General features: G+C 44.4%; 1 protein-coding gene across 4 annotated transcripts in view; it reads right to left on the bottom strand.

Annotated features, from left to right (window-relative positions):
- The window catches only part of plxna1b (plexin A1b), a 169,870-nt gene extending 149,556 nt beyond the window's left edge, over window positions 1-20,314 (bottom strand). For 3 of the 4 annotated variants that reach the window (XM_072382566.1, XM_072382565.1, XM_072382567.1), the window contains exon 1: window positions 20,172-20,313. The gene's annotated coding sequence lies outside the window, so the exon portion shown is untranslated. Of the gene's footprint in view, window positions 1-20,171 lie in introns of all 4 variants that reach the window. The other variant, XM_072382564.1, reaches the window with a different exon arrangement.
- Between the last annotated feature and the right edge of the window lie 723 nt (window positions 20,315-21,037).

The raw sequence follows: 21,037 nt of genomic DNA, 5'->3' as shown, positions 1-21,037 counted from the left end.
GCTAGCGTAAACTGAGGGCTGGCCTTAAAGTTGTGGGTGTCCAATGGTCTTTGAGTCCATTTCCACATCTACAGCACAGTGGACGGGAGACAAAGCCCAAACTTTGTCACAAGAACTTGCCGGTGTCATTTTGGAAACAGAGCTCAGGAAGAGGTAGAGCTCTGGGGAGAAGGAGAGTGTGGAGGAGGATGAGAACAGATATGGAGCGAAAGAAAAACAGTGGGAGATGTGCTGGAAAAGAGAAATGTGAGCACAGAGGAAGAGAGATAAGCAGTGACTGGTGAGAGCGGGGGAAGATGAGAGGAAGAGTGATGAGTGAGAGGAATGCCAAAGACAAAGAGGCAAGGAGAGGGAAGAAGACAGGAGACAACTAGATATATTAGCACCTTGCTCGACACAATCCTGAGCGAGATATGAAATGTCTGAAGTGCAACAGTGACTTAGAGTGAACGTTCTAAGCCTTTCGCTAATAAAGTGCACTTTCCCTGATCATTGGCCAACTTTTTGACAAATTAATTCACAGAGGACTAACTTTTCTTGACAAATCCTAAGCAGAGCATACCCTGCAAAGAAAAAACAAACAAATTCATTTTGAGGTCAGAGGACGGACGCAGCCTCACAGGTGGACACCGTCAAACAAAGATAAGGAATGCTCTGTTCCCTGTGGCTTTAAATGTCTTCAAATGTTACTCGCTGCAGTCTGATTGAATGCCGTCTGTTTATATTCCAACTCAGCCCGCTGACTTAGTACCTCATCCCCTCATCCCATTTTCTGCATTCCCGGCCAGGCATCTCACAGTTGAATACAAATATATCACACCGGTATTGGCCACGCAAATGACCTGCCATGTTCTATGGTCCCCCGGGGACCCAGTGCCACTCATAACTCCCAAATCCCTTGCCTATTGCAGCCACTCACCACCACTTTCACAGCAGATTGAAAATATGTCAGAGGCGTTATTTGAACACCATTACGGTACATTGTTTGGATATTTATGCAAGCGAGTACTCTGCTTCAAAGTGAGGTAGATGGCACTGGTAATCATGCAAGAAATGCTGGTACATATATACACGCCATGCTAGGTGCAAAATAGGATAGAGCAGAGACATGTGGGCATTACAAGTTTCTGCAACCTGTAGTGGTGAAGCAGAGACTTGATAGCAGCAGTTTCGTGCCTTCTAGAGTTAACCAGTTAACCCACAAAACTGAATAAAATAAGCAACTGCTAATACAAACTGTTGTGCGAACACAGTTATATTTGTGCAGGCTTTGCATACACTGCTAGTCTTACTATCAGGCTATTAAACAAAGTATTTTTGATCAATACTTCCTCAAAGACCGATGTCTGAAGAGACAGAGTACAAGTAGGCCTTGACCTATTATTTGACAAATGCTGTTTGATAATGGGATTCAGCACTAAGCCTGTATCTGTCCCAGCACTGCAATCCACTTTCCACTGTAGGTGGACTGATCCTTCCCTTGATGTGCTGACGGATGGCTTGTTTGAGCTGTTCAAGCTTGTTAAAACTCATGTGATTTCAAAGGGAGAGAAGGTTAACACTCACTCACTCACTCAACTTGCCACCAGAGTGGTGACCTGTGCCTGTCGTGCCCAAGCAGCACGAGACATCCCCAGAAGGTCCCTGCTCTGTCTCTCGAGAAATACTGCAAGTCTCAGCCAACATGCTTCATTTAAATTTCAACGACTGACTTAAACTCTCTCTCTCTCACACACACACACACCCACTGAAAACAGCAGGTCTACAGTTCAATCATCTGAGAAAAAGACCCCCCCCCTCCTTTTTTTTTTTTTTTCATTTAGTCTCTTAGAGGCAACAAATGAGCTATGAATGTGTTTGTTTTCAATAGGTGTCTTGCTGTATGCCCTGACCTTTCCAAGGAGAACACAAAGTGAATAATTTGTCCTGGCTGTGTTTGTATGAAGCACAAGTCAGCAATTATCAAAGTCTAATGAATAACTGTGACAAAACAAAGCAGCGGTACACTCAAGCCAGCTCCACTCGCAAAAATCTCACCAGTAACGCAGACAACTTGTTCGTTGGTGTGTGCCTGTTATCATCCTTCCCTTACCACAAACCCAAACCGTGCACACGCTGAAATGACCTCTTAATGACGATGGTCCTCCATCATGAATTAATTCCTTTTCTTTACTGGTGCTATCAGCCCAGCAGTCTTGATTTTGATCTTATTTTTGGGTAGTTACGCACATCACTAGAGCATGATGTTTCCCTTTTAACTACTTCACTTAGGAAGAAGGAGGGAAAATGAGGGGAAAAAGGAAGAGGAGGTTAAAAAAAAAAAATTTAAAAAAAAGGATTGACAGATTACGGAGAGTGATCCCGACCGCTTTGGCCACTACCAAAACCCTCTTAAAGCTGTTGTCATGTCAAATAAGAGAATTCTTGGAAAGCTTCAACCACGGAGCCATTTTACAAGCTCCCAGCTGAGCACACAACCAAATCTCTCTCTTCACAATGGATCTGTGAGCCATCAATCTCTGTATGGAATATTGTTGCCTGTGAATGGACAGTGGCAAACAGCGCTTGAGGTGTTTCATCCAGCGAGCGGGATGAGTCTGCGTGGCCCATACCCAGCCTGAGAGCAAAAAGCGGCTGCAGCGCCACTAATCTGGGTCACTGTGTTGCTGGGCTGAGGCCTGTGCTTGTCCAAGGCACAGATAGAACACAAATGCATAAAGATCATGCACATGGGGGTAGTTAAACTTCATCCACTGCCTGTTTTCCAGCTGTTTATGTTTCCTGTGCTGAGCTAAGCTAGTCCTCTCTCCCTCCTGGTAACATGGTCTTGATTAGCAGGCCAGTGGCTGCGGTGTCTGGCGGGCAACGGTATTCCAACTATGTGTTTGTACTGGGTTGGGTCTGCAGGGTAACATGTGTCAGCCTGATCCACAGCGTGGACAGGACCTTCACGGCTGCTTCACAACGTGAGCATGACAGGACGCAATAAAGAGCAAGACGTTTGTAGTTGTAATGAGTTTGAACATGGACAGGGACTGTTAGAGAGTATTGTATCTTACTCTGCTGTAGCTGCCGAATATACAGCCACATGTTCAAGTTTTAGTTACACACACGCTTTGCTCCTTTGACGGGCACAAACCTCAAGTAACAAGAAAAGTGAAATTCTGGATTAAACGACAGTTACTAAGTTTACTCCAAGAATATCAGAAATATCCTGGAGTCTCATTAGGCCCTAAAAGCACAGCTATTCTCCTGCACTTTCTCAGAGTGATCTTAGCGAAGAAGCACCGAGAAAGAGTTTTGTTTTTAAATCGGCGATGGCAGTTTTGAAATGGTGACTTCCTCAAGCACCAACCAAAGATAGATGGGGCGTTTAAAAAGGGAATCAAGAGACAAGCATGTGGTGAAAGAAAATGATTCGCATAACCACACAGTCTTTTGAGCAAACACTGCAATCTGCAGTCTTCACCTCCCTTTTCCTGTTCCACCTGTAATAGCGACATGAAGGCATGCACACGGACCCTGCAAAAAGTGCACAGAAGCAACACTGCGGCTGGCATACACAGTAAACACGTACAGCAGCTCACCACACACACACGTACATACACAGAGACGTGGGGCCGGGGCTTCACCAGAGTGGCGCCGGGGCAGGGCAGGCGGCAACAGCAGCTACTAATTAAGAGTGGTTGGCTGAACAGCTATAGTTAGGGCTGGGGCTAGAGGGCTGAGAAGAATAGGGCGACAGGTCTGACACCGTCCCTGTGTGAGACTGTGCATTTATGTGTGTTACTAGCGGCCCCGAGGCTGTAGGGTAGGCACCCAGTTCAACTCCTGCTGACTCAGATTCAACACTGCCTCTCTGGCTGCAATCCTCCCGGCATAGCTGGGAGGGAAAAAAAGCAATTTGCTCTTTCCCTGTCTCTGTTACTAGTTTGTGTATATCTTACAGTTTTACTTCCACTTCTCCCTCCCTCGTTCCAATTATCAGACACCCTGTCATTTTCTTTTTCCCCCTTTCCTCGCCTCTTCCACATAGAGTGATTATGATTCAATAAACTCCATTGGTGGTTTGGAGAGCAGAAGAGGAGATTACAATGTGAATCAAAACAGAAAAAATATATATGCAGCTATATATCTACAAAATAATTGTCCTTTCTTTTTTTAGACACTAGATATTCCTGTTCTACTACTCCAACTGTAGTGATCCAAACTCGTTGAGCAACTTGGGGGATTAACAGCTCCAGTTCATCGTGCTCTGCGACGTAAACACAAACAGAACACACCTATTTCATACACATATTTGTAGTCCTGCTACGCACACAGTCATTAGAAAATGTTTCAATTTTCTTAATAAAAAAAATAAATAAGGAGAAATCTGTCATCTAAAAGGCCTGTGCAGAGAAACTTTATAATACTGAAATAACAGGTGACCATATTAGCATACATAAAGAGGACCTCGACGCAGTATAAGAGGCTTGGCCCGGGCCTTAGTTATTTAGCGTGCCAGTTAATCCTATTGTTGTTGTCTCTGGAGCATAAGTGGTGAGCTTGATGTGAAATCCCTGCTTTTGTCTCTTCCAAGTCTCATTTGCAGCTCTCAATATGAATAGGACTAAATTAATATTAATTTACACTTAAGTGTGGGCTAATTTTGAAAGTCAAGTACCTTCCATATGCTCACCAGGAACAAATATTGAAATGTACCGTGTGAATCAAACAAATTGAACGTGCGGCATTTTAAACTTACAGGAATGTTAAGTTACCTTGTTGACATTTGGATGTCTACGTGGGAAGGTTAACGGCATAAAATCTTCAAGTTCCTGTGTTTATACACCAGCTTGTGCAAGAAAACTATCCTCCTTTTTCTCTCCCAGGACTTAAACTTACTGTCTTGCACACACACACACATATACACACACACGCGCATGCACTTGCTCCTTTGTGTTTACAATATAAATAAGAGTCCAACGGGAGAGTGTGTCAGTTTATTGTTTGCCTGTTCCTCTCCGTGTTCCTCGATGTTTACCCCGACAGAACAATGGACCAACCTGAGTACAGAAAGTCTTTTCCGATGTGTACTCGTGTGAAATCTTCCACCAATTGTAAATCTGATTGCATTTCCAAGTTTCATTATTAGCAGGAATCTTGATACACAAAACACATTAGTAAGAGCACTGGTTAACCAGGTTAACCACTTTCCTTGGTGTGTCTGTTTTAACTGGCAACACTTTCCAAAAATCTACCACAACTAAACATCCTTACTTGTGGGGTAGGACCTCTCCCGCCGTGAGAACCAGAGATGGCTCATTTGTTCTGTTAAGATGCATCTCGCCCTTCTCACGCTCAAACAGATTCCCACCCAGCTTTGTGAAGGCCAGGACAATCTCCACAGTTCATCTTAAATGGGGTGGCTTTTATGCAAAGACTGTACAGCGGGGATGTTCCAAGCTACATCACCATAATGGAGCAAATGGAGCAACTTGGTTATGGGTTCGGCATCGATCAGAGGCATTCTGGTCTGTAACCACAGATGTTCCACATCGAGAGATGCCACACTAACTCACAATAGTGATTATATAGAAACATCAGTAGCGCGTTGAGGCTGAAAGCTGACTATGTGACATGGGGTCTGGATTTATTTGTATAGATCAGGTAAGTAGGACAGCACCACAGAGGTTTGGTCAGGATGTGGGGACGTATTTTAATGCCAATTGTTCACTTGTGATGGGCTCATACAGGACATGTGAGCACTAAATGTGAACAGGCCCTTGAAGGTGTAACTTATCTGTGACACATTTATTACATTTTTGATAGTTGTCAGCCTTGAGTTTGTGACGGGCTTTGTATCGAAGCAGCCATATGCATGACTGATTCTGAGGTTACATGAGTCCAGCTAAATATATGACGAGTGTGTGGATCATTGTTCTGCACGAAGGAGCCGTTGTCTGATTCTTTGGCTCAATCACCCACCGCCTTGGGTGCTATTACCATGTTTACCATGAATCATTCCCTTTAAATCATGTAGGCACTTATACCTTCTGAAAGTATTATTATATTGCTTGTCGAGCAGAGTAGCATTTGTAAGTATGTGTGTGCATAAGAGCATGTGTGCAAGAACTGGGCCTCCAGCCAGCCAACAGTTGGTCTACATGTCTCATGCGGGCTTTCCCACTGAGGCCAACATGGATATGGCTTCTGTGGCTGAACCCTAACGTTGATCTTCAAATAAAAATGCAACCCCAAAATCTAAGTATTCACACTCAGATTTCTGCCTAATCTCTTGATGGGTCCTTCATCTTCCTGTGACATCATTTCTGTGTGAGACAACATCTATTCATAAAGGTTTAAAAAAAATAATTAAATGTATCTTACAATTATGAGGCCTCTATAAAAGGGAGATAATTTATAAGATGAAAAGTTTTATCAAAAAAGTGCTTCAAAAAAAGCGCAGCATGCCAACAAAAGTAAACACTGAGTTGTTTTTCCATTATGAGGAATCATCACAGAGACAGAGAGAACAGAGAGGCCTGTGCTGGGCCCATCCTCACTTTGGCCCAGTGCCAGGCCTGCTCCAGCAGAGGAAAACAGAGAGAGGGAGGCTGTTGAGAGCGTGTGTGGATGTGTGTGTGAGGGGGGCAAACATTCCCCTGGCAGGATCCCCGGGACCCGACGGAGGGCAGGGTTCAGCCGCTGAAGGAGAGGCTGCGTGCCCGGCAGTCAATTAGCGGCTTGCATTTACACAACAAATGGAGCTCCCACGGTTTCTCTAGCCCTCACACACAAACCACTCATGAGTGTATCCACTCAGCGCTCATCAGCACACGCCGACGCAAGGTCACAGAGAAGGGGAGGGAGGGAGAGAGAGAGAGGAAGAGGCCAGCTATCTGCTAGAGTGGCACTCCATAACTACTAACTCACTGGCTGTATCAGAAACATAAGCAGGGACACGGTGAGCATAAAGTAACAGAATCTCCACAGCTGAATGCTGCAGCTGGGGCACAGACATTGATACTTATCAAGAAGAGCCTTCCTAAACTTTCCTTGACCTTTGTGGATTAAACAGAAGAGGCAGCGATATACAAAACAACTGTGTGTAGACCGCAACTGGCCAATGAAGAGAATACAGAACCAACAACTGGGATTTCTAATCACTGAAGTCTTTTGTTTGACAAACATGATGATACCAGCTTTTTAAATGGGACAGTGTTGTGCTCCTCTCCACTCTCGATTCTAATTCGACGATAACCAGGCAACTGATATTACACCCAGGAAAGTTGTGCTAGGAAACCTGTCACACTGTTTATTTACATAACTTTACATGAGTTCTCTGCCAAACTGGATTGGCAAATATTCTGACCTCCACATAGCAGGCAGCCCTTGTCCTGTACAGAAAATATGTTCTTTATAACTCTCCTTTCATGCTTACAGACCTAGATAAAAAATGGTCAGAAAACCAGAGTCAGACCGCATCGTGCATCAGAGCACACCGATTTGCACAGTGGCTTCTTAATTCTAATAGAGTGGAAGCAGCCAAATATTAACACTGTACGATTGTTCACACTGCAAAGCGAATGGGAGGCTACAGACCGATTATCCAACTGTCTGCTTGCTAGGCCAATGAGTAAAGAAACAGAAAAAAGGGGAAGAGGAAAAACTCGAGAGCAGAAATTAGCGGACAGTAGGGCTGTAATCAACCAAAGAAACTCTTGGTCAACTGAAACCCTGAAATTTCGACTAAAAATCGACTCATCGGGAGACTCGAGTCTGACGGCAAACTCGACTGACCGAAAATATACTCTATCAGCACAAGAAGGCAATTAAACACAAACTGAAAACACTGTAAATGAAAAAATAAATATTCAGCAAACCACCGGATGTTGAATAACGCGGACGTTCTTCAGTCCACCCGTCTCTAGTGGGTTGGGCTTATCCAAAATAGTGAAAACTAGGGGGGTGTTCTCTGAAGACAGGCTGTTACCTGTGAAACAGGGGTGCTCTGAAAACACCCCTTGGTACTTGGTAAATCAACCAATTAGAATTTTTTGGTCGACCCAGAACGTATTGACCAATTAGTCGACCACTCGACTGGGACTTTTCAGCCCAACCAGACAGCAGTGACAAGACATCCGTTTCAAACATTTAGCTTCACCCAGAAACCCTGCAAGCCTGTAAAGTTGTCTCAGTAGAGTTTATCAGGCAACACCCCCTGTTAGGACTCAGCGTAGGTTCCTTCGATCTCTGTGTATTTTTCCAATATGAATACGACAAAAAAAAGCAAGCAAAAGGCTCTAATAAACTTCCTTCAGCGAGAGTTGCTGTGTGCGTGCTAATCAACCACCTTACTGAAACTGGTAAAATCCTCCTGTGATATGAAGTGTGAGAGCATTTCATAAAACGACGTTTTGCATAAATAGGCCCGACTCATTAGCACCCCAACAATTTTACAGGTTTTATGAATAAAAATGTGGTGCAAGACAAAATGACGGTGAGAAGGTAACAGGTTGTTGCAGTTGGTGCCAGCTGGCAGTCATGACTGATCAGTTCTCAGCAAATGATTCCACTCATATAAGGAGATGTCAGCACGTTCAGGACCAAACAAGTTGGTACGAAAAGGTGAGGGGAGGTTACCGTGGCAACTGTACAATTATATCAATCAAATCTTTTCTAGAGCTTGGCTGCTGCAGATATTTGGACCAACTTTGGGACTTCTGAGCCATGAATTCAACATGATAATTCCACAGAAACTGAACTTTTCATAAAGTGATCATACATACGTTGGCCCACAAACAAATATCGAGCACAGTTTCCTTTGCTGCTACAGACACAAAACCCAGATCATTGTGTGTAAAATGAGGAGTTCATGCACATGGGTGTTTACAGTGAAAGGCAGAACACACTGATTAAATGTAATATTTATCAAATATGTAATCCTTGTGGGTGTATTTGTGCGAAAGGAGCTAAAATAGGAGACGACTGCAATTTTCTGTCTGTCTTTACTTTCCCTGCTCATCCCAGCCATCTGTTACTTTTATCTATTGACATTCAGGTGAGAAGTGCCTTGATTGCAGACGTGTGGCAGGGAGCTTGGCACTTACAGTAGAAACGGTCTATCAAAGTTTAAGGGAATAGGATGTGGGTCCATGCCGCTGTTTGCATCTCATCACAAGAACATCCTCATCTCTTTACCTATGCCTCCCCTACCGACACTATCCACGCACCTTTCTGCCTGTACATCAATCTATCAGGGAAAATTACTGGTGAAATGGGACTGGAGGAATCAGATGAGAGGTGACCTGGGCCATTAAGCAAACACCGACCCGTCTCTCTCCTTCTCCTCATCACTCTCCCTCTCCAGCTGTGCTCTGAATAGGCCTTTAAATCACTGGGACCGAGCCCTTTGATTGGTTGACCTCTCTGCATGATTAAACAGCCATTTTCATCACGTCCTCCATAGGAGAGTTACAGAGAAAAAAAGGGAGAGAAGGGGAGAGACAAGTCACACAGATAAGGGTGGTGATCGGGCCACAACGAATGGAATCTCTCCACGCTGATGATGACAGACATTTGGATCGGAGAAGAGACTGAAACTCCTCAGAGTGCAGGCTGGTGTCAATAGCACCTGAAAGTATGACACACAGCTCTGGTCAACATAGCTAGCATAGCTGAGCGCTGACCACAAATATCAAGAACAGCACAAAGCTCTATATCAGAATCGATGGTGTCCCATTGACAACCAAGGTTAGCAATGTACACTGAAAACAAATGCCATCTAAAAACAGAACTTCTAATAGTCGTTTAAGAGATTTTTATAGTTTTATAGTTTTATAGTAATTTATTGTTTATTAAAGTCACAGGTTATCCTAGCTCCTCTCAATTCAATTATATGGGACTTCAATAAGTATAAAAATGTAAACGACGGCTCATTTTATGCAATACAGGGGTCTGAAAATCAAATAAATTGAGTTTATTGTCCAGTACAATAAATCTCCGAATAGCAAAATACAGCATGGGGTTTATAGTGTTACACTAATGGACTCGCAATGAGAGGAAAAATCCTACTTTATTTTGTCTCCTTTGATTCATGTAGGCACTTGCTCAAAACACTTAAACAATAATGGGGATGCCAAAACAATAAGTCTATTGTACTGTGATGTAGGCTAGCCGACAAGATATCCGACTCGGTCTCTATTGCTGTGCCGTACTCAGATCAACACTGATTTGCTGAAATCACCAGTATAACAGTGGGAGAGTTTAATTTCCTCCTCTTCCCTGAAACCAAACCTCTCGTCCGATAAAGTCTCCACCCCCCCCCCCCCCCCCCCCCCCATAACATCTGTTTGGCTTCCAAATAAAAAAAAGCTGTAAAGCTGGTATGGCAGGGCGGCGCAAGCAACGGCAGCTGTTGCAACCCTGTGTTCAGACCATAATTAAACTCTGAATCCGCTCCCTCAGTTTTTTGTCATTCCTCTGACACCACACTCTCTCCTCTTGCTCACCACACCTTGCGCACAAGCACTTTTCCCTGCAGAATTTTCTATTATCCTTTGGTGCAAGTTACCTCGTTGCTGTTCTGAGCTAGCGAGTGCTGCCAAGTTCCCTGCCTCACTCCTTGGCCGTCTTATTCTTTTCCCTCAGCTGTTTCTGGCATCGTTTTGTTCAGATTCCTCCTATCCCGCCCTTTCACAAATCTAAACACTCAAGGCTTTTTTGTTGATGCAGCTACGAGCAGACAGGGAGGTGGGCTACTTTTGAAAGTGTCTGTGCGGTGGCCAAGTTTGACTGAAGCAGTGTTTCCACACGGCAGGATGAGGTGTGCCTCTTGAATGATCTAAAAACAGCTACCGCCATGTTTTGCTGTCAGGCCACTCAAGTATGTTTTAATATGGCAATGGAGCTACGGCTTGATGATATCTTTGACTGAACAACTGTCGCAGCCCTGCTTGTGCGATGCAAACATAATCAATGGTTTTGGAGCCTTTTCTCAAGCTGTTTTGTATTGTTTAAAGTGGCAGTACCATCTGTCATGTGCATCAGGGGATCTCAAAAGCCAAATGAAATCAAACTCTGTAACGATGAACAGTTGAGCTGACCAACCGGAACAACCGCATTCCTTTACATGCAATGGAAACCAAGGAAATCATGGATCTTGGTGAGGCACGGAGCAAGGACAGCCACGAGACAAAAGGACTTGGAGAGAAGGAAGCAACTCCTCCCCTCTCACACACATCAGCACACCAGTCACAAGTTACACACCCCATTTTATTTGGAATGTTGAATGGTATCACTGATGCATTCCTTCATGTTTGCTGGCCGCTTCATCACATGCTCGGTCTCTTTATCTACCCTGGAAAGACTCACAAGGACAATCTTTAGTACCCTGCCTCTCTTCACATGGGAGCTGGTATGTTGCTGACCTTTGTGACAGCTTCTGGTAGCGAGAGAAGAGACCAGGGTCACAGGTCACCATGCACAACTCAGTCATCATGGGACAGCAATGTCCAGCTCACACTCACACCCATCTGATTGCCCCTCCCCCGTGACGCAGTAGCAGAGGATTACCCCCAGACTGAGCAAAAAGCAACAAGAGAGCCCTAGCAATAAAACCTCCATGGCCCCACTACACCTTTAAAGTAGGGATCAGTCTAACCTTCGACCTCCACTATCCCACCCCTCTTTCCAGTTTGAGGGCCAACTCCCCCTCCTACTGCTCTTTTTCTATTTCTAGCTACAACCTACACCCCACCCCCCTTCCCGGCGGTCCACCATTGTCTGGCCTAAAGCACTTATTCCCAGAGCCAAGTCCCCCCCCCCGCCCCCCGCTTGTCTTGTCCCTGTAGGGGGCTGAGGAGGGAGAGATGACTTAAAAGCACCCCTATGATTTCTCCCATTCCTGTGTGGAGGTATCCCAGGTCTGCTAAAAGAATTAGCCTGAGCAGCCGCTAATGTTCCGCAAAACATGCTGTCGAGTGTTTTTTTTCCCCCTAACACGCTGTGTAAGGGAGGAGACGGGGGAGACAGTGTTTTATGGTGCTTGAGCACATGTTTCCACTGAGGCAGCAGAAGAAAAACAGAAACTTTTCGGAGCATCACAAAACTTTGGTATCACGTTTTTTTTTTTTTTTAAATGTTGCTGAACTACAAAGAGGAAAGTGAGCAAAAAGTGAAGGCAATGATATGCAAAAGAAAACTTTTAATATCTATTTGAATGATGTCAATTTGCATCAAGCTGCCACTGAAAGTATCATTGTTAGACGAATTTGAATTGCTCTATACGACTGAGTAACTGTTAAGAAAAAAAAAGCCTCTTGTACATATGTCTGTGGTTGACATGCTATGCGGAGGCACAATGCCAACATACAATGGAGGCCAGAGTCAGCGGGCCACTCATCACTTCTACCTCTTTAACTCTTTGAGAAGAGTACAAAAGAGAGCTGACATAGAGGCTGTGGAAAGATAAAGGGGCAGGAGGAGAGGAGGTGTAGGGTCTTCCATGCTCCTTCAGCATGGTTTGTTGAGGTGTTTTAGAGCACATTTAAATTCAGCTTCACCATAAGCACAGGGCAACAGATGCAAGGAATCTAAAAAAAAAAAAAATAATTCTTAAACAAGGACGTAAACCTGTGATTAAGGGCGCAGAGTAAGCAGTCCTGCTCCGACCACAAACAAGCCGACTCTGCCCCGCAGGCCTGCATTTGTGTTCTTCTTCTCTGCAAAATAACCTTTAGGTCATCATTTACAAATAAATGTCATTTTCAATCCAGGCTAAAGGCTGGAATGAATGAATACAATTTTTTTTTTAAAAAGTTCTTGCTGTCCCAAAATCTAACAGGTTGTACTTTCCTCAAATATAGAATATTGGGAAATGAGAGGCAAATATGGGGAGGTGAGAAGCTGGGAAGTGTTCCAAAGGGGACACACTATTCCCATTCCTCCTTCCAGGTTGTGGCTGCACACAGCTGGAATCAACTTCAAAAATCCCTACAGCTGCAAACTCTTATTTCTGTCAACTTCTTTAAACATGTCATATCAAAATCCCTAAAGTATACCTGCAGCTGTCCCAGCCGAAGCTGATCCTGTCACCTTTCAATCAATCAACCAATCAATTGTCACTCTAAGACTAATTATCTATCTCTCTGTGTATGTCATGTTAGACTTATGGTCTCTATTGTCACTATATATATATTATTTTTATTTTTTTTTTTTATACTCCCCCTTTCCCTTTGCCCCGTAGGTCTTTTGTCTCCTACCAGGCCATTGCCATAATAAGAATGATTTCTTAGCAATTTTCGCCTGGTTAAATAAAGGTTACAAACAAACAAAGTGATTCAGAGCTAAAGGTTTTCAAAATCTACCTTTCCTGCAGCTGAAGTGGGATTGAAAAGTGGATTTGAGAAGCCTTACTGCCCATTCTTTCACTAAAACAGTTTTTTTTTCCCATCACCAACTGTCTTTTTCTGTGAAGTGTCTGCTTTCAAATACAAACCTCGGCACAAACACAGACATACATTTACCCAAGCTCGCCAGAAGCACTAGCCAGCATCTGATTTCCAACACTAAAAAGGAATAAACGAGTGGCAAACAAAATGAATAAATGAGTACTTATCTCCATCTGGTAAACATACACGCAGGTGCTGCAATCAGTTCGTCTAGTGTATAGGCCGTGGTGTGTGTATACATGTCTCACACACACACACAAACATGTTAAATTGCAACTGGAGGAGTAAAGAAAGTGCCCTACACGGGTTTACGCACAGTTTCTCACTGAATATCACTGCCTCAGGGACAACGCCACCAAACTGCTGACCTCTCTAGAATGAGTCGCCCTTCCTTCCGCTAACATGGAGGTTACTGCTTTGTAGTCCACAACATAGCCACAGTAAAAGGGGCCAGACAAGCAGCTAGCTGATTTATAGGCTAGCCCACAACCATGTTTTCCCTGGGCAAGTGGCTCTTTTCAGAAACCTGCCTTCTATTAGTCTTATTTACAGGCCTGGGGAGTACGAACCACCTGAATTATTTAAGGTTCCCTTTGGTAAACACAACAGGAACAATGAGTGTGTGTATGCCAAAAAAAAAAAAGTGAGAGAGGGATGCTGGAAAGGAGTGAAGATCTGTGAGATACTCAGACTGAGAAGGATAAAATAAAAAAAAAGAGATGAGCAATTAAGAGAACATTAACATTTATCCCAACATAATCCTTCTCTGCCCCTGTAAACTCTTCTTCGTTTTACACACCGCAGTTGAGAACGTTACCTCACACACTTGCGTGACGAGCCACCACACTCACACAAACCCTTTTTGGATAGCACGCTGCAGACGGCGTGCACATTAAGGGACGCACGCGGCCGACACACTGCTTATCTCGATGCAAATACATGCACGGGCACACACCCACTGCACGCCGCCTCATCTCTCACACAGTGGTTCTCATTAACAAGCCAAACATGCCTGAAGATGCAGATAGACGCTCGTGAGCACAGTAAACAACCAGTAGGCTCGTCTAAACTTAAGACTATATCAGCATCAGGAATGTACCATTTCTGCCAGCGTTACAGACAGACTGGTCCAGAGACAGGCCCCACAGAGCCGGTCATAGATATCTCTGCACCCACAAAAGCTGTTAAAGTCATTCCATTACACGTTTTTAACCGCACTTCCATTGAAATGGGCCCAAACTGATTTTTTAAAACAAAAATAACAATTAACTGTAACTACAACGTATCTTTAACCAGCCTTGAAGGTACCTGTTCACCAGATCTCGGTTTCGACTTGCCATTTCTGAGAAAGATACCAGACTGACTGTGGATGCATACGGGATGAAAGTAAATCTGTGATTTTTGTTAGGCTGACTCTCCAAAAGCGATACGGGAATAGCAACAAAAATGGATACATAGAGTCATCCCATCGCTACACACCTTAGCAATAAACTTAGAGGCCAATACAAATGACAAGTATGGGTGTCGTCTTATGTTACAGGAAGGAACTGTGGCTTCCTGATCAATAGCAGACCCAGGCTCTTCTTCACAAGAGGAAACTCGACAACAGAGGGCATTTTTCATGTCCACACAAATCGGGAACCCAGGCTGCCTGTCTGAGTCGGCGTCTGAAGGGAGATGGACAGAATGCTGACAAGAGCATTAACATGCCAGGGAGGAAACCACAGTTGCTGAGGTTTTGCCCAGCAGCTCCAGGGGCGGTGGGATTTCTAGACAAGGCCAGCGGGTCAGAAGAGGAACCGGATCTTCCGAAAGAACCTAAAGGATGACTTTAACTCAAGACAGCAGTGACGGGCTGAGGGTCAAATACAACCCGTGACAATCTTTCTTTGGTTTGGACGAGAGCCCACACCACAAACCGAACGAGCGATTATCAATTGGACTTTAGAAGAAAACAAATTCAATGTGGCGCTTCACTCAATAAAATCAACAATCTGAGAAACTGCGAACAAGGACGTTTCCATGCTACTCGTGTCAGTCTTATCAATTCTCTTTTACTTCGGACCCAAACCAGTCATGTAAATTACATCCCCCAAGAAGCAGCCCAAGCTACAGTAGAACTTATTTTTCAATTTGCAGCCCGGTTCGCAGGCATGTTTTCGGTAAGAGTCAGAATGGCAGAGATTTTTTCTGTTCCAAGTCATCTTGTATTGCGTGAGTGGCCTTTTCAGTGCCTGCTTCAAAAAGCATTTCCCATACCCAAGCAGCTGTCACTTTCAGCAGGCACTATGGAGGACGGTGGCGGGGGAGGGGGTCCTTTGAAGAAACTGTTAAAAGTGGGAGATAAAAATAAACTGGGAGGGGAAAATTAATTATACATAACAGACAGTTCACTTGGATGAGCTCGACAGAGAGAGCGAAACTAAGGCTGCTCTCCTCAAAGAAAGAAAAGAGCCGTTTCCTGGCTGCAGACATTTCTGCCATCGCTCCGGTCAAATCAATCTGGCTACAAATGAAGTAACAGATGCAACAAGGAACTTTTTAAGAGGGGGTCAAAAGGTACCAAACAATTCTGACTGAGCTTTCATATCAAATCCTCCTCACTGGCATTTATATAATGCATGCTCTCTAACAGAGGCAGTTAGGTACCATGATAAAGCTGTCAGCCCTGAACGCGGTCTTCTTTTACAAAAATTTGATGGAGCTCGCAGATAGCTCAGTCTACCTTTAAATTTGCCTCTGATTTGCACAGGGAGTCAATGCTGCTGGCACACCCTTGATATAATCGGTAATGCACCAGCACTTGGAGGTTCTACACCGCCCACTGACTCTCAAATCCCAGCGACTTATTTGGGGCAAATGGAGGTCATTCCAATTTGAGCAGTCAGTCAAGACAGACCCGCCAGGTATTGGCAAGTGAGTTTATTTTATATCAAGGCTTCTCGGCTGGATAGGTGTTGGTACCATGAGAGATGTGGGTGCCGAGTGTGTGTGGATGCATGTGTGGCACGGGGTCTTCAAATGGAGCCCTGCTGCTGGTCCCTCTTTAGTACGTTTTAATATCGCTGCTGCTGTATGGCTCCTTGCCTCAGGGCACCACACAAACCCCAGAGAGAGCAAGGAAAAATACTTGGAGAGAAAAGGCATGGCGCTAGGCTACAGGAGATGTAGAGAGGTGACAGTATGGAAAAGCAGATGATGATGGGTCAGAAGCAGGGGGGGGGGGGCTCAAAACAGAGGGAAATTTAGAGAGGTGTTGAAAGAAAAAGGAAAAGCTAGATTTAGACTGTGAGTGACACACACCTAAGGCACAGCAGCAGCAACATGCCACTCCAGCTAACCTCTTTAGGATGACTGACACAAATGAAAACTTATGTAATAAAAACAAGACATCCTCACCGGCTATGATATGAAAACAGATATTGCATTACAGCACCAGCCAGCCAAGAAAGCTCCAGCGCATGGGGGAAAGAGTTAAGACCATGGCATGCCGGCAGTCTGACAAAACCACTGAATTGGTTTGAGAGGGGGCTCCTCTTTCATTATGATAAATGATTCTACAACGAGCCCTAAGCCAAAGAGCAGCAACGGATGGACACCGGCAAACTATGACGACCAATCATCCCAGTAGAAACAAACTGGAAAAGTGGTTGTGAGCTGAAAAGGGTGGATATTGAGGCAGTTAAGCACAGAAAATCAGAAGAAGAGGGAGGCAGACCTTACATGTGCATGTCTTCATCTCTAGAGAGAGGATTAAAGTACCACCCTGCACCTAGACAGTGTGTGAGAGGATGGGAGATGCCATGGAAGTTTAAAGAAAGACAAAAAGAGGGGACGGGGGAGTTGGACACAAACGGTGGACTTCTGACAGTGACAGAGGAAAGGAGGTGGGAAGAGTGAGGATGGAACAAGGCTTGGAAAACAAGCTTGAGTGTCAGCGAGAGTCTAGAGGAAGGAAGAGCAGCAGAGGCTGAGAGGGAAGGAGAGGAGAGGAAATGCCTCAAGATGAGGTTGTCACACTGGCTTGAATGTTAAACAGTAAGGAACAATGGAGAATTAGCTGGATTCTGCTGCCGAGCAATACAGAAAAAGACACTGGACTATGAATGTAAGCACAGTCCATACATTGGTCCGTCACATGAAAGCCACGAATCACAGCACACCATTAGGACTACACTGAAAATCCGTTCACATGTACCAACAATTTCCTTGATCCAGTGAGCGCGCTTTTCAAGACCCACAGGAAATTAATCTAAATCCTAATTTCTAATGCCCTTTTCGAAAATCACTCCTCAGTGCCAGCATTCAAACAAAACATTTATGATCAGTGTGCCATTTGTAATCCACTTCTCACTCCGACGCAGCCCCTCTGAACTACAGTCTAATTAGACCTTGAATATGCTGCCGACTGAAAGGTCCAAAAGGAATGTGACGGAGAGCCACACAAAGGCTGGTGTGGGGTGCAAAGTGCACATGTCAGCTCAAATTCCAAAGTTTGGACATCACTGATTTACCCCGCACAGCAGAGCAGGCAGACCGGACAGTGCAGACTGTGGAAATTCATGACACCGCTGGTCCATTGTGGGGCAGATCTGTATCATAATTAGGGATGATTGAGGCAAATTGCTTGTAATTTTCTGGCTGGGTTGCCAGCTTTTATGTAAAATGCCATACAAGGTGACAGTTTTTTTGCAAAACTAATTTTTTTTTTTTGGAAAACATACATTTTTCTGGTGGGAACTTGTTTTCGAAACCATATAGGGACAACTACTTTAACCAAGACTGTCTGAGACACTCTGCTAGCTTCAGAGGAATGCTGTGGGGTAAACATGTCTGAACATGTGCAAATACTGTTATGATCCTATTAGAATTTAATAATTACATCGGGAGTCTCTCATGAGAACAATAGAGAGGAAAAAAACATGCTTTTCATTTCAAGACTCCATCCAGCTGAGCAAGAAAAAGAGTGCAGATGTATAAGTAAAAGCACAAAACGAGCCATCCTATATTTGGTTACATCACCGACTCTCCTCACAGCCAGTCCCAAGTCCCGTTAATACTGTATATTCTGAAGAAACTAGTCCTGGCACACCACCGCTGTGTGGTTGGATGAAGTGTCACTCTGCCTGCACTTAGGCACCACCTCTTAAACAAACACTCAGGCCACACAGTTCAGATCCCCCTTCATTTACATCTGAGTGCTGTCTTTAAGAGGCAGCTGTTGGCCTAAAAATGAAACAAAAACAGAGAATCTTCACATCAGTCCAATCACTGACCTGCTCAAGTGATGCCACCAAGAAAACCACAGCCACACGGTTTGTATCACCTGATATACTGCAGGACTCCTACATCAATATTTAAGGACAACTGCAGAGATTTTTTTTCTTTTTTTTTTTTTAAATAGACTTCAATGTGGCCAACTTCCCCTCCCATCTCTCCAGAAAAAAAAGGTTAGAATAGTGTCTACGCTCTTGCTCGTCTAATATGATCCATGAATGCATGTTTAAAAATGGGCTCCAAATTAATTCACTGCAGCTTGCGGGGTCGGGGTGGACAGACTAATTTGGTTCACCGGGATTTGATCAAATAAATAAATAAATTTAAAAAAAGAACTGAGGAGAATCCGATAGAGCAATGAGAGCATTTTCAATAGCTGACAACCGATGCGCACTCTACACACCCACGGACAGCCCTCACCACTCCAGCCCTGCTCAAAAGGAGAATTCAATTGCTGTCGAATAACAAAGCTTACAAATTGGCTCTCGTTCGTTAGCAGCTTAGCGCGCCTTTCACATCAAACCAACACAATTTCTAATTATTTCAAAGCTAATAGGGGGAATCGATTTTTCTTCTTTTTTTTTTCCTGAGCAAGCTCCGCGTAGCCCCCCCCTGGAGAAATCTAACACAACTCCTCCCTCAGGTCCTTTTAAGAAAGACGCTCTGAATACATACAAGTGCGACCAAGTAAACAAGAAGCAAGCACGAGAGCAAACGTTTAATCTAAAATCAAGCAGCCTCCTCCAGTCTCCCCGGACTATTTATCCGGGAGACAGTTGAGTGTCAGCCCCTTGAATACCTGTAATTATGTATGGTGGTGATGGTGGCATTCCTTCTCTCAGGCAAAGCAACAGCCACGCGCACCCAGAGCCAAGGAAGGCTGCAAACTAGTGCCTCCAAATGCCGATACCGGGGGTTTGTTTTCTCCAGTACAAGTGAAAAAAAAAGTCCCTTTTCTCCGCAGCCAGCGAACACCACCAACCCCAAAAACTCACACCACACTGCACCAAACCAGCGGTTACATATGAAAAGCAGTTTCAGTTTCCAGCGCGAGCAAATATAAAGAATAAATGTTCAAATTAATTAAGTTAGCTTAACTGAAGCCTCGCGCGTCGTACCGCGTATCCGAGGCTCAACAGTTTCCGTGCGGATCAATCTGACTGGTTGTCACGCCGGGGCGCACATTCAACACAGCGCTCACAGGAGCACAAACCTCCACACAACAGCCCACACTCAAATAAGTGGGTACAAGCGCTTCTCTACACCTCCTCTTAAAGCTTTTTCAAACTCGCTGAGAAACCAGTCTCCGAGAGCCGAGGAGCCGCGTCGTGGAGAGGAATACAACGGCAAAACTCACACGGAGCAATAGAGAGGACAAAAAATAACCTCAATATTTCCAGCAAAAGCTGCTCCATCCACACGAAAAGAGCCTCACGCCAGAGTTTTCAAAGTACTTACAGATTCAAGTGATCCTAAGGGTAGATATCCCCGCCATGGTTTTAAATTCCAAAACTTGGGCACATTTCCACGCTGGTCACGGAGTGGCGGTGCTCTCTATCCGACGGCTCCCTGCGTGTGAATGGAGTGGAGAGGAGAGGAATGCAGCTCCGGCTCCGGGAGGGAGGAGGGAGGAGGCGCCCTGGCGCTGCAGTACCTCACCGGACCTATAGAGGGCTTCACAGCACAAGAAGACTGAAAATCTTTTACATTACATTAATATTTCACAGCTTCCACACTTTTGCATAACTAATAAACGCTAAGCACTGTTTAATTTCACCACCCTTGCCTATAAGCAAATACTTACAGTTTTAAGATGCTGTTTACTCAATGAATGCTCGACTTTATATTTTCAGCATCTAACTACTTTTATAATCTCATGGCATCTTATGCTTGAATTTTAAGAATGATTAAACACACATAGAAAGTCTCCTCCACATCAAAATTTCAGGCACCAATGAAAGTTTAGGGACTGCATGGCGGTGGTGTTGGCAGTGGACACAGGATAACAGCAAAAATGTACAATGTATGACAGCTGATTGAGAGCAGAGCACTGAGAGGAACAGTTTGGCCTCGGGGTGATGCACGACACAGAACATCTACAGGTTACATCTGCAGGGAAACGTAAAAAAATATCTGACATAGATTTGCAGGGAACGTTATTTAAATTAGGAAATGCCCTCAAGATGATGGGCGACAGGTTTGATTGTGAGTTTCATCAACTGAGGCAAACTTCTAATTAAAATGGAGCCCATGTGTCGTGTCCCATCAGCTGAGACCATCACACAGACTGACTTACACTGAGTGACATTTCGATGACAGATTTT

The sequence above is a fragment of the Leuresthes tenuis genome, unplaced genomic scaffold (assembly GCF_036924035.1).
Source record: "Leuresthes tenuis unplaced genomic scaffold, fLeuTen1.0.hap1 SCAF_3, whole genome shotgun sequence".
Lineage (NCBI taxonomy): Eukaryota > Metazoa > Chordata > Actinopteri > Atheriniformes > Atherinopsidae > Leuresthes > Leuresthes tenuis.
Note: the sequence above shows the minus strand (reverse complement) of the source record. Positions and strands in the feature narration are given on the sequence as shown.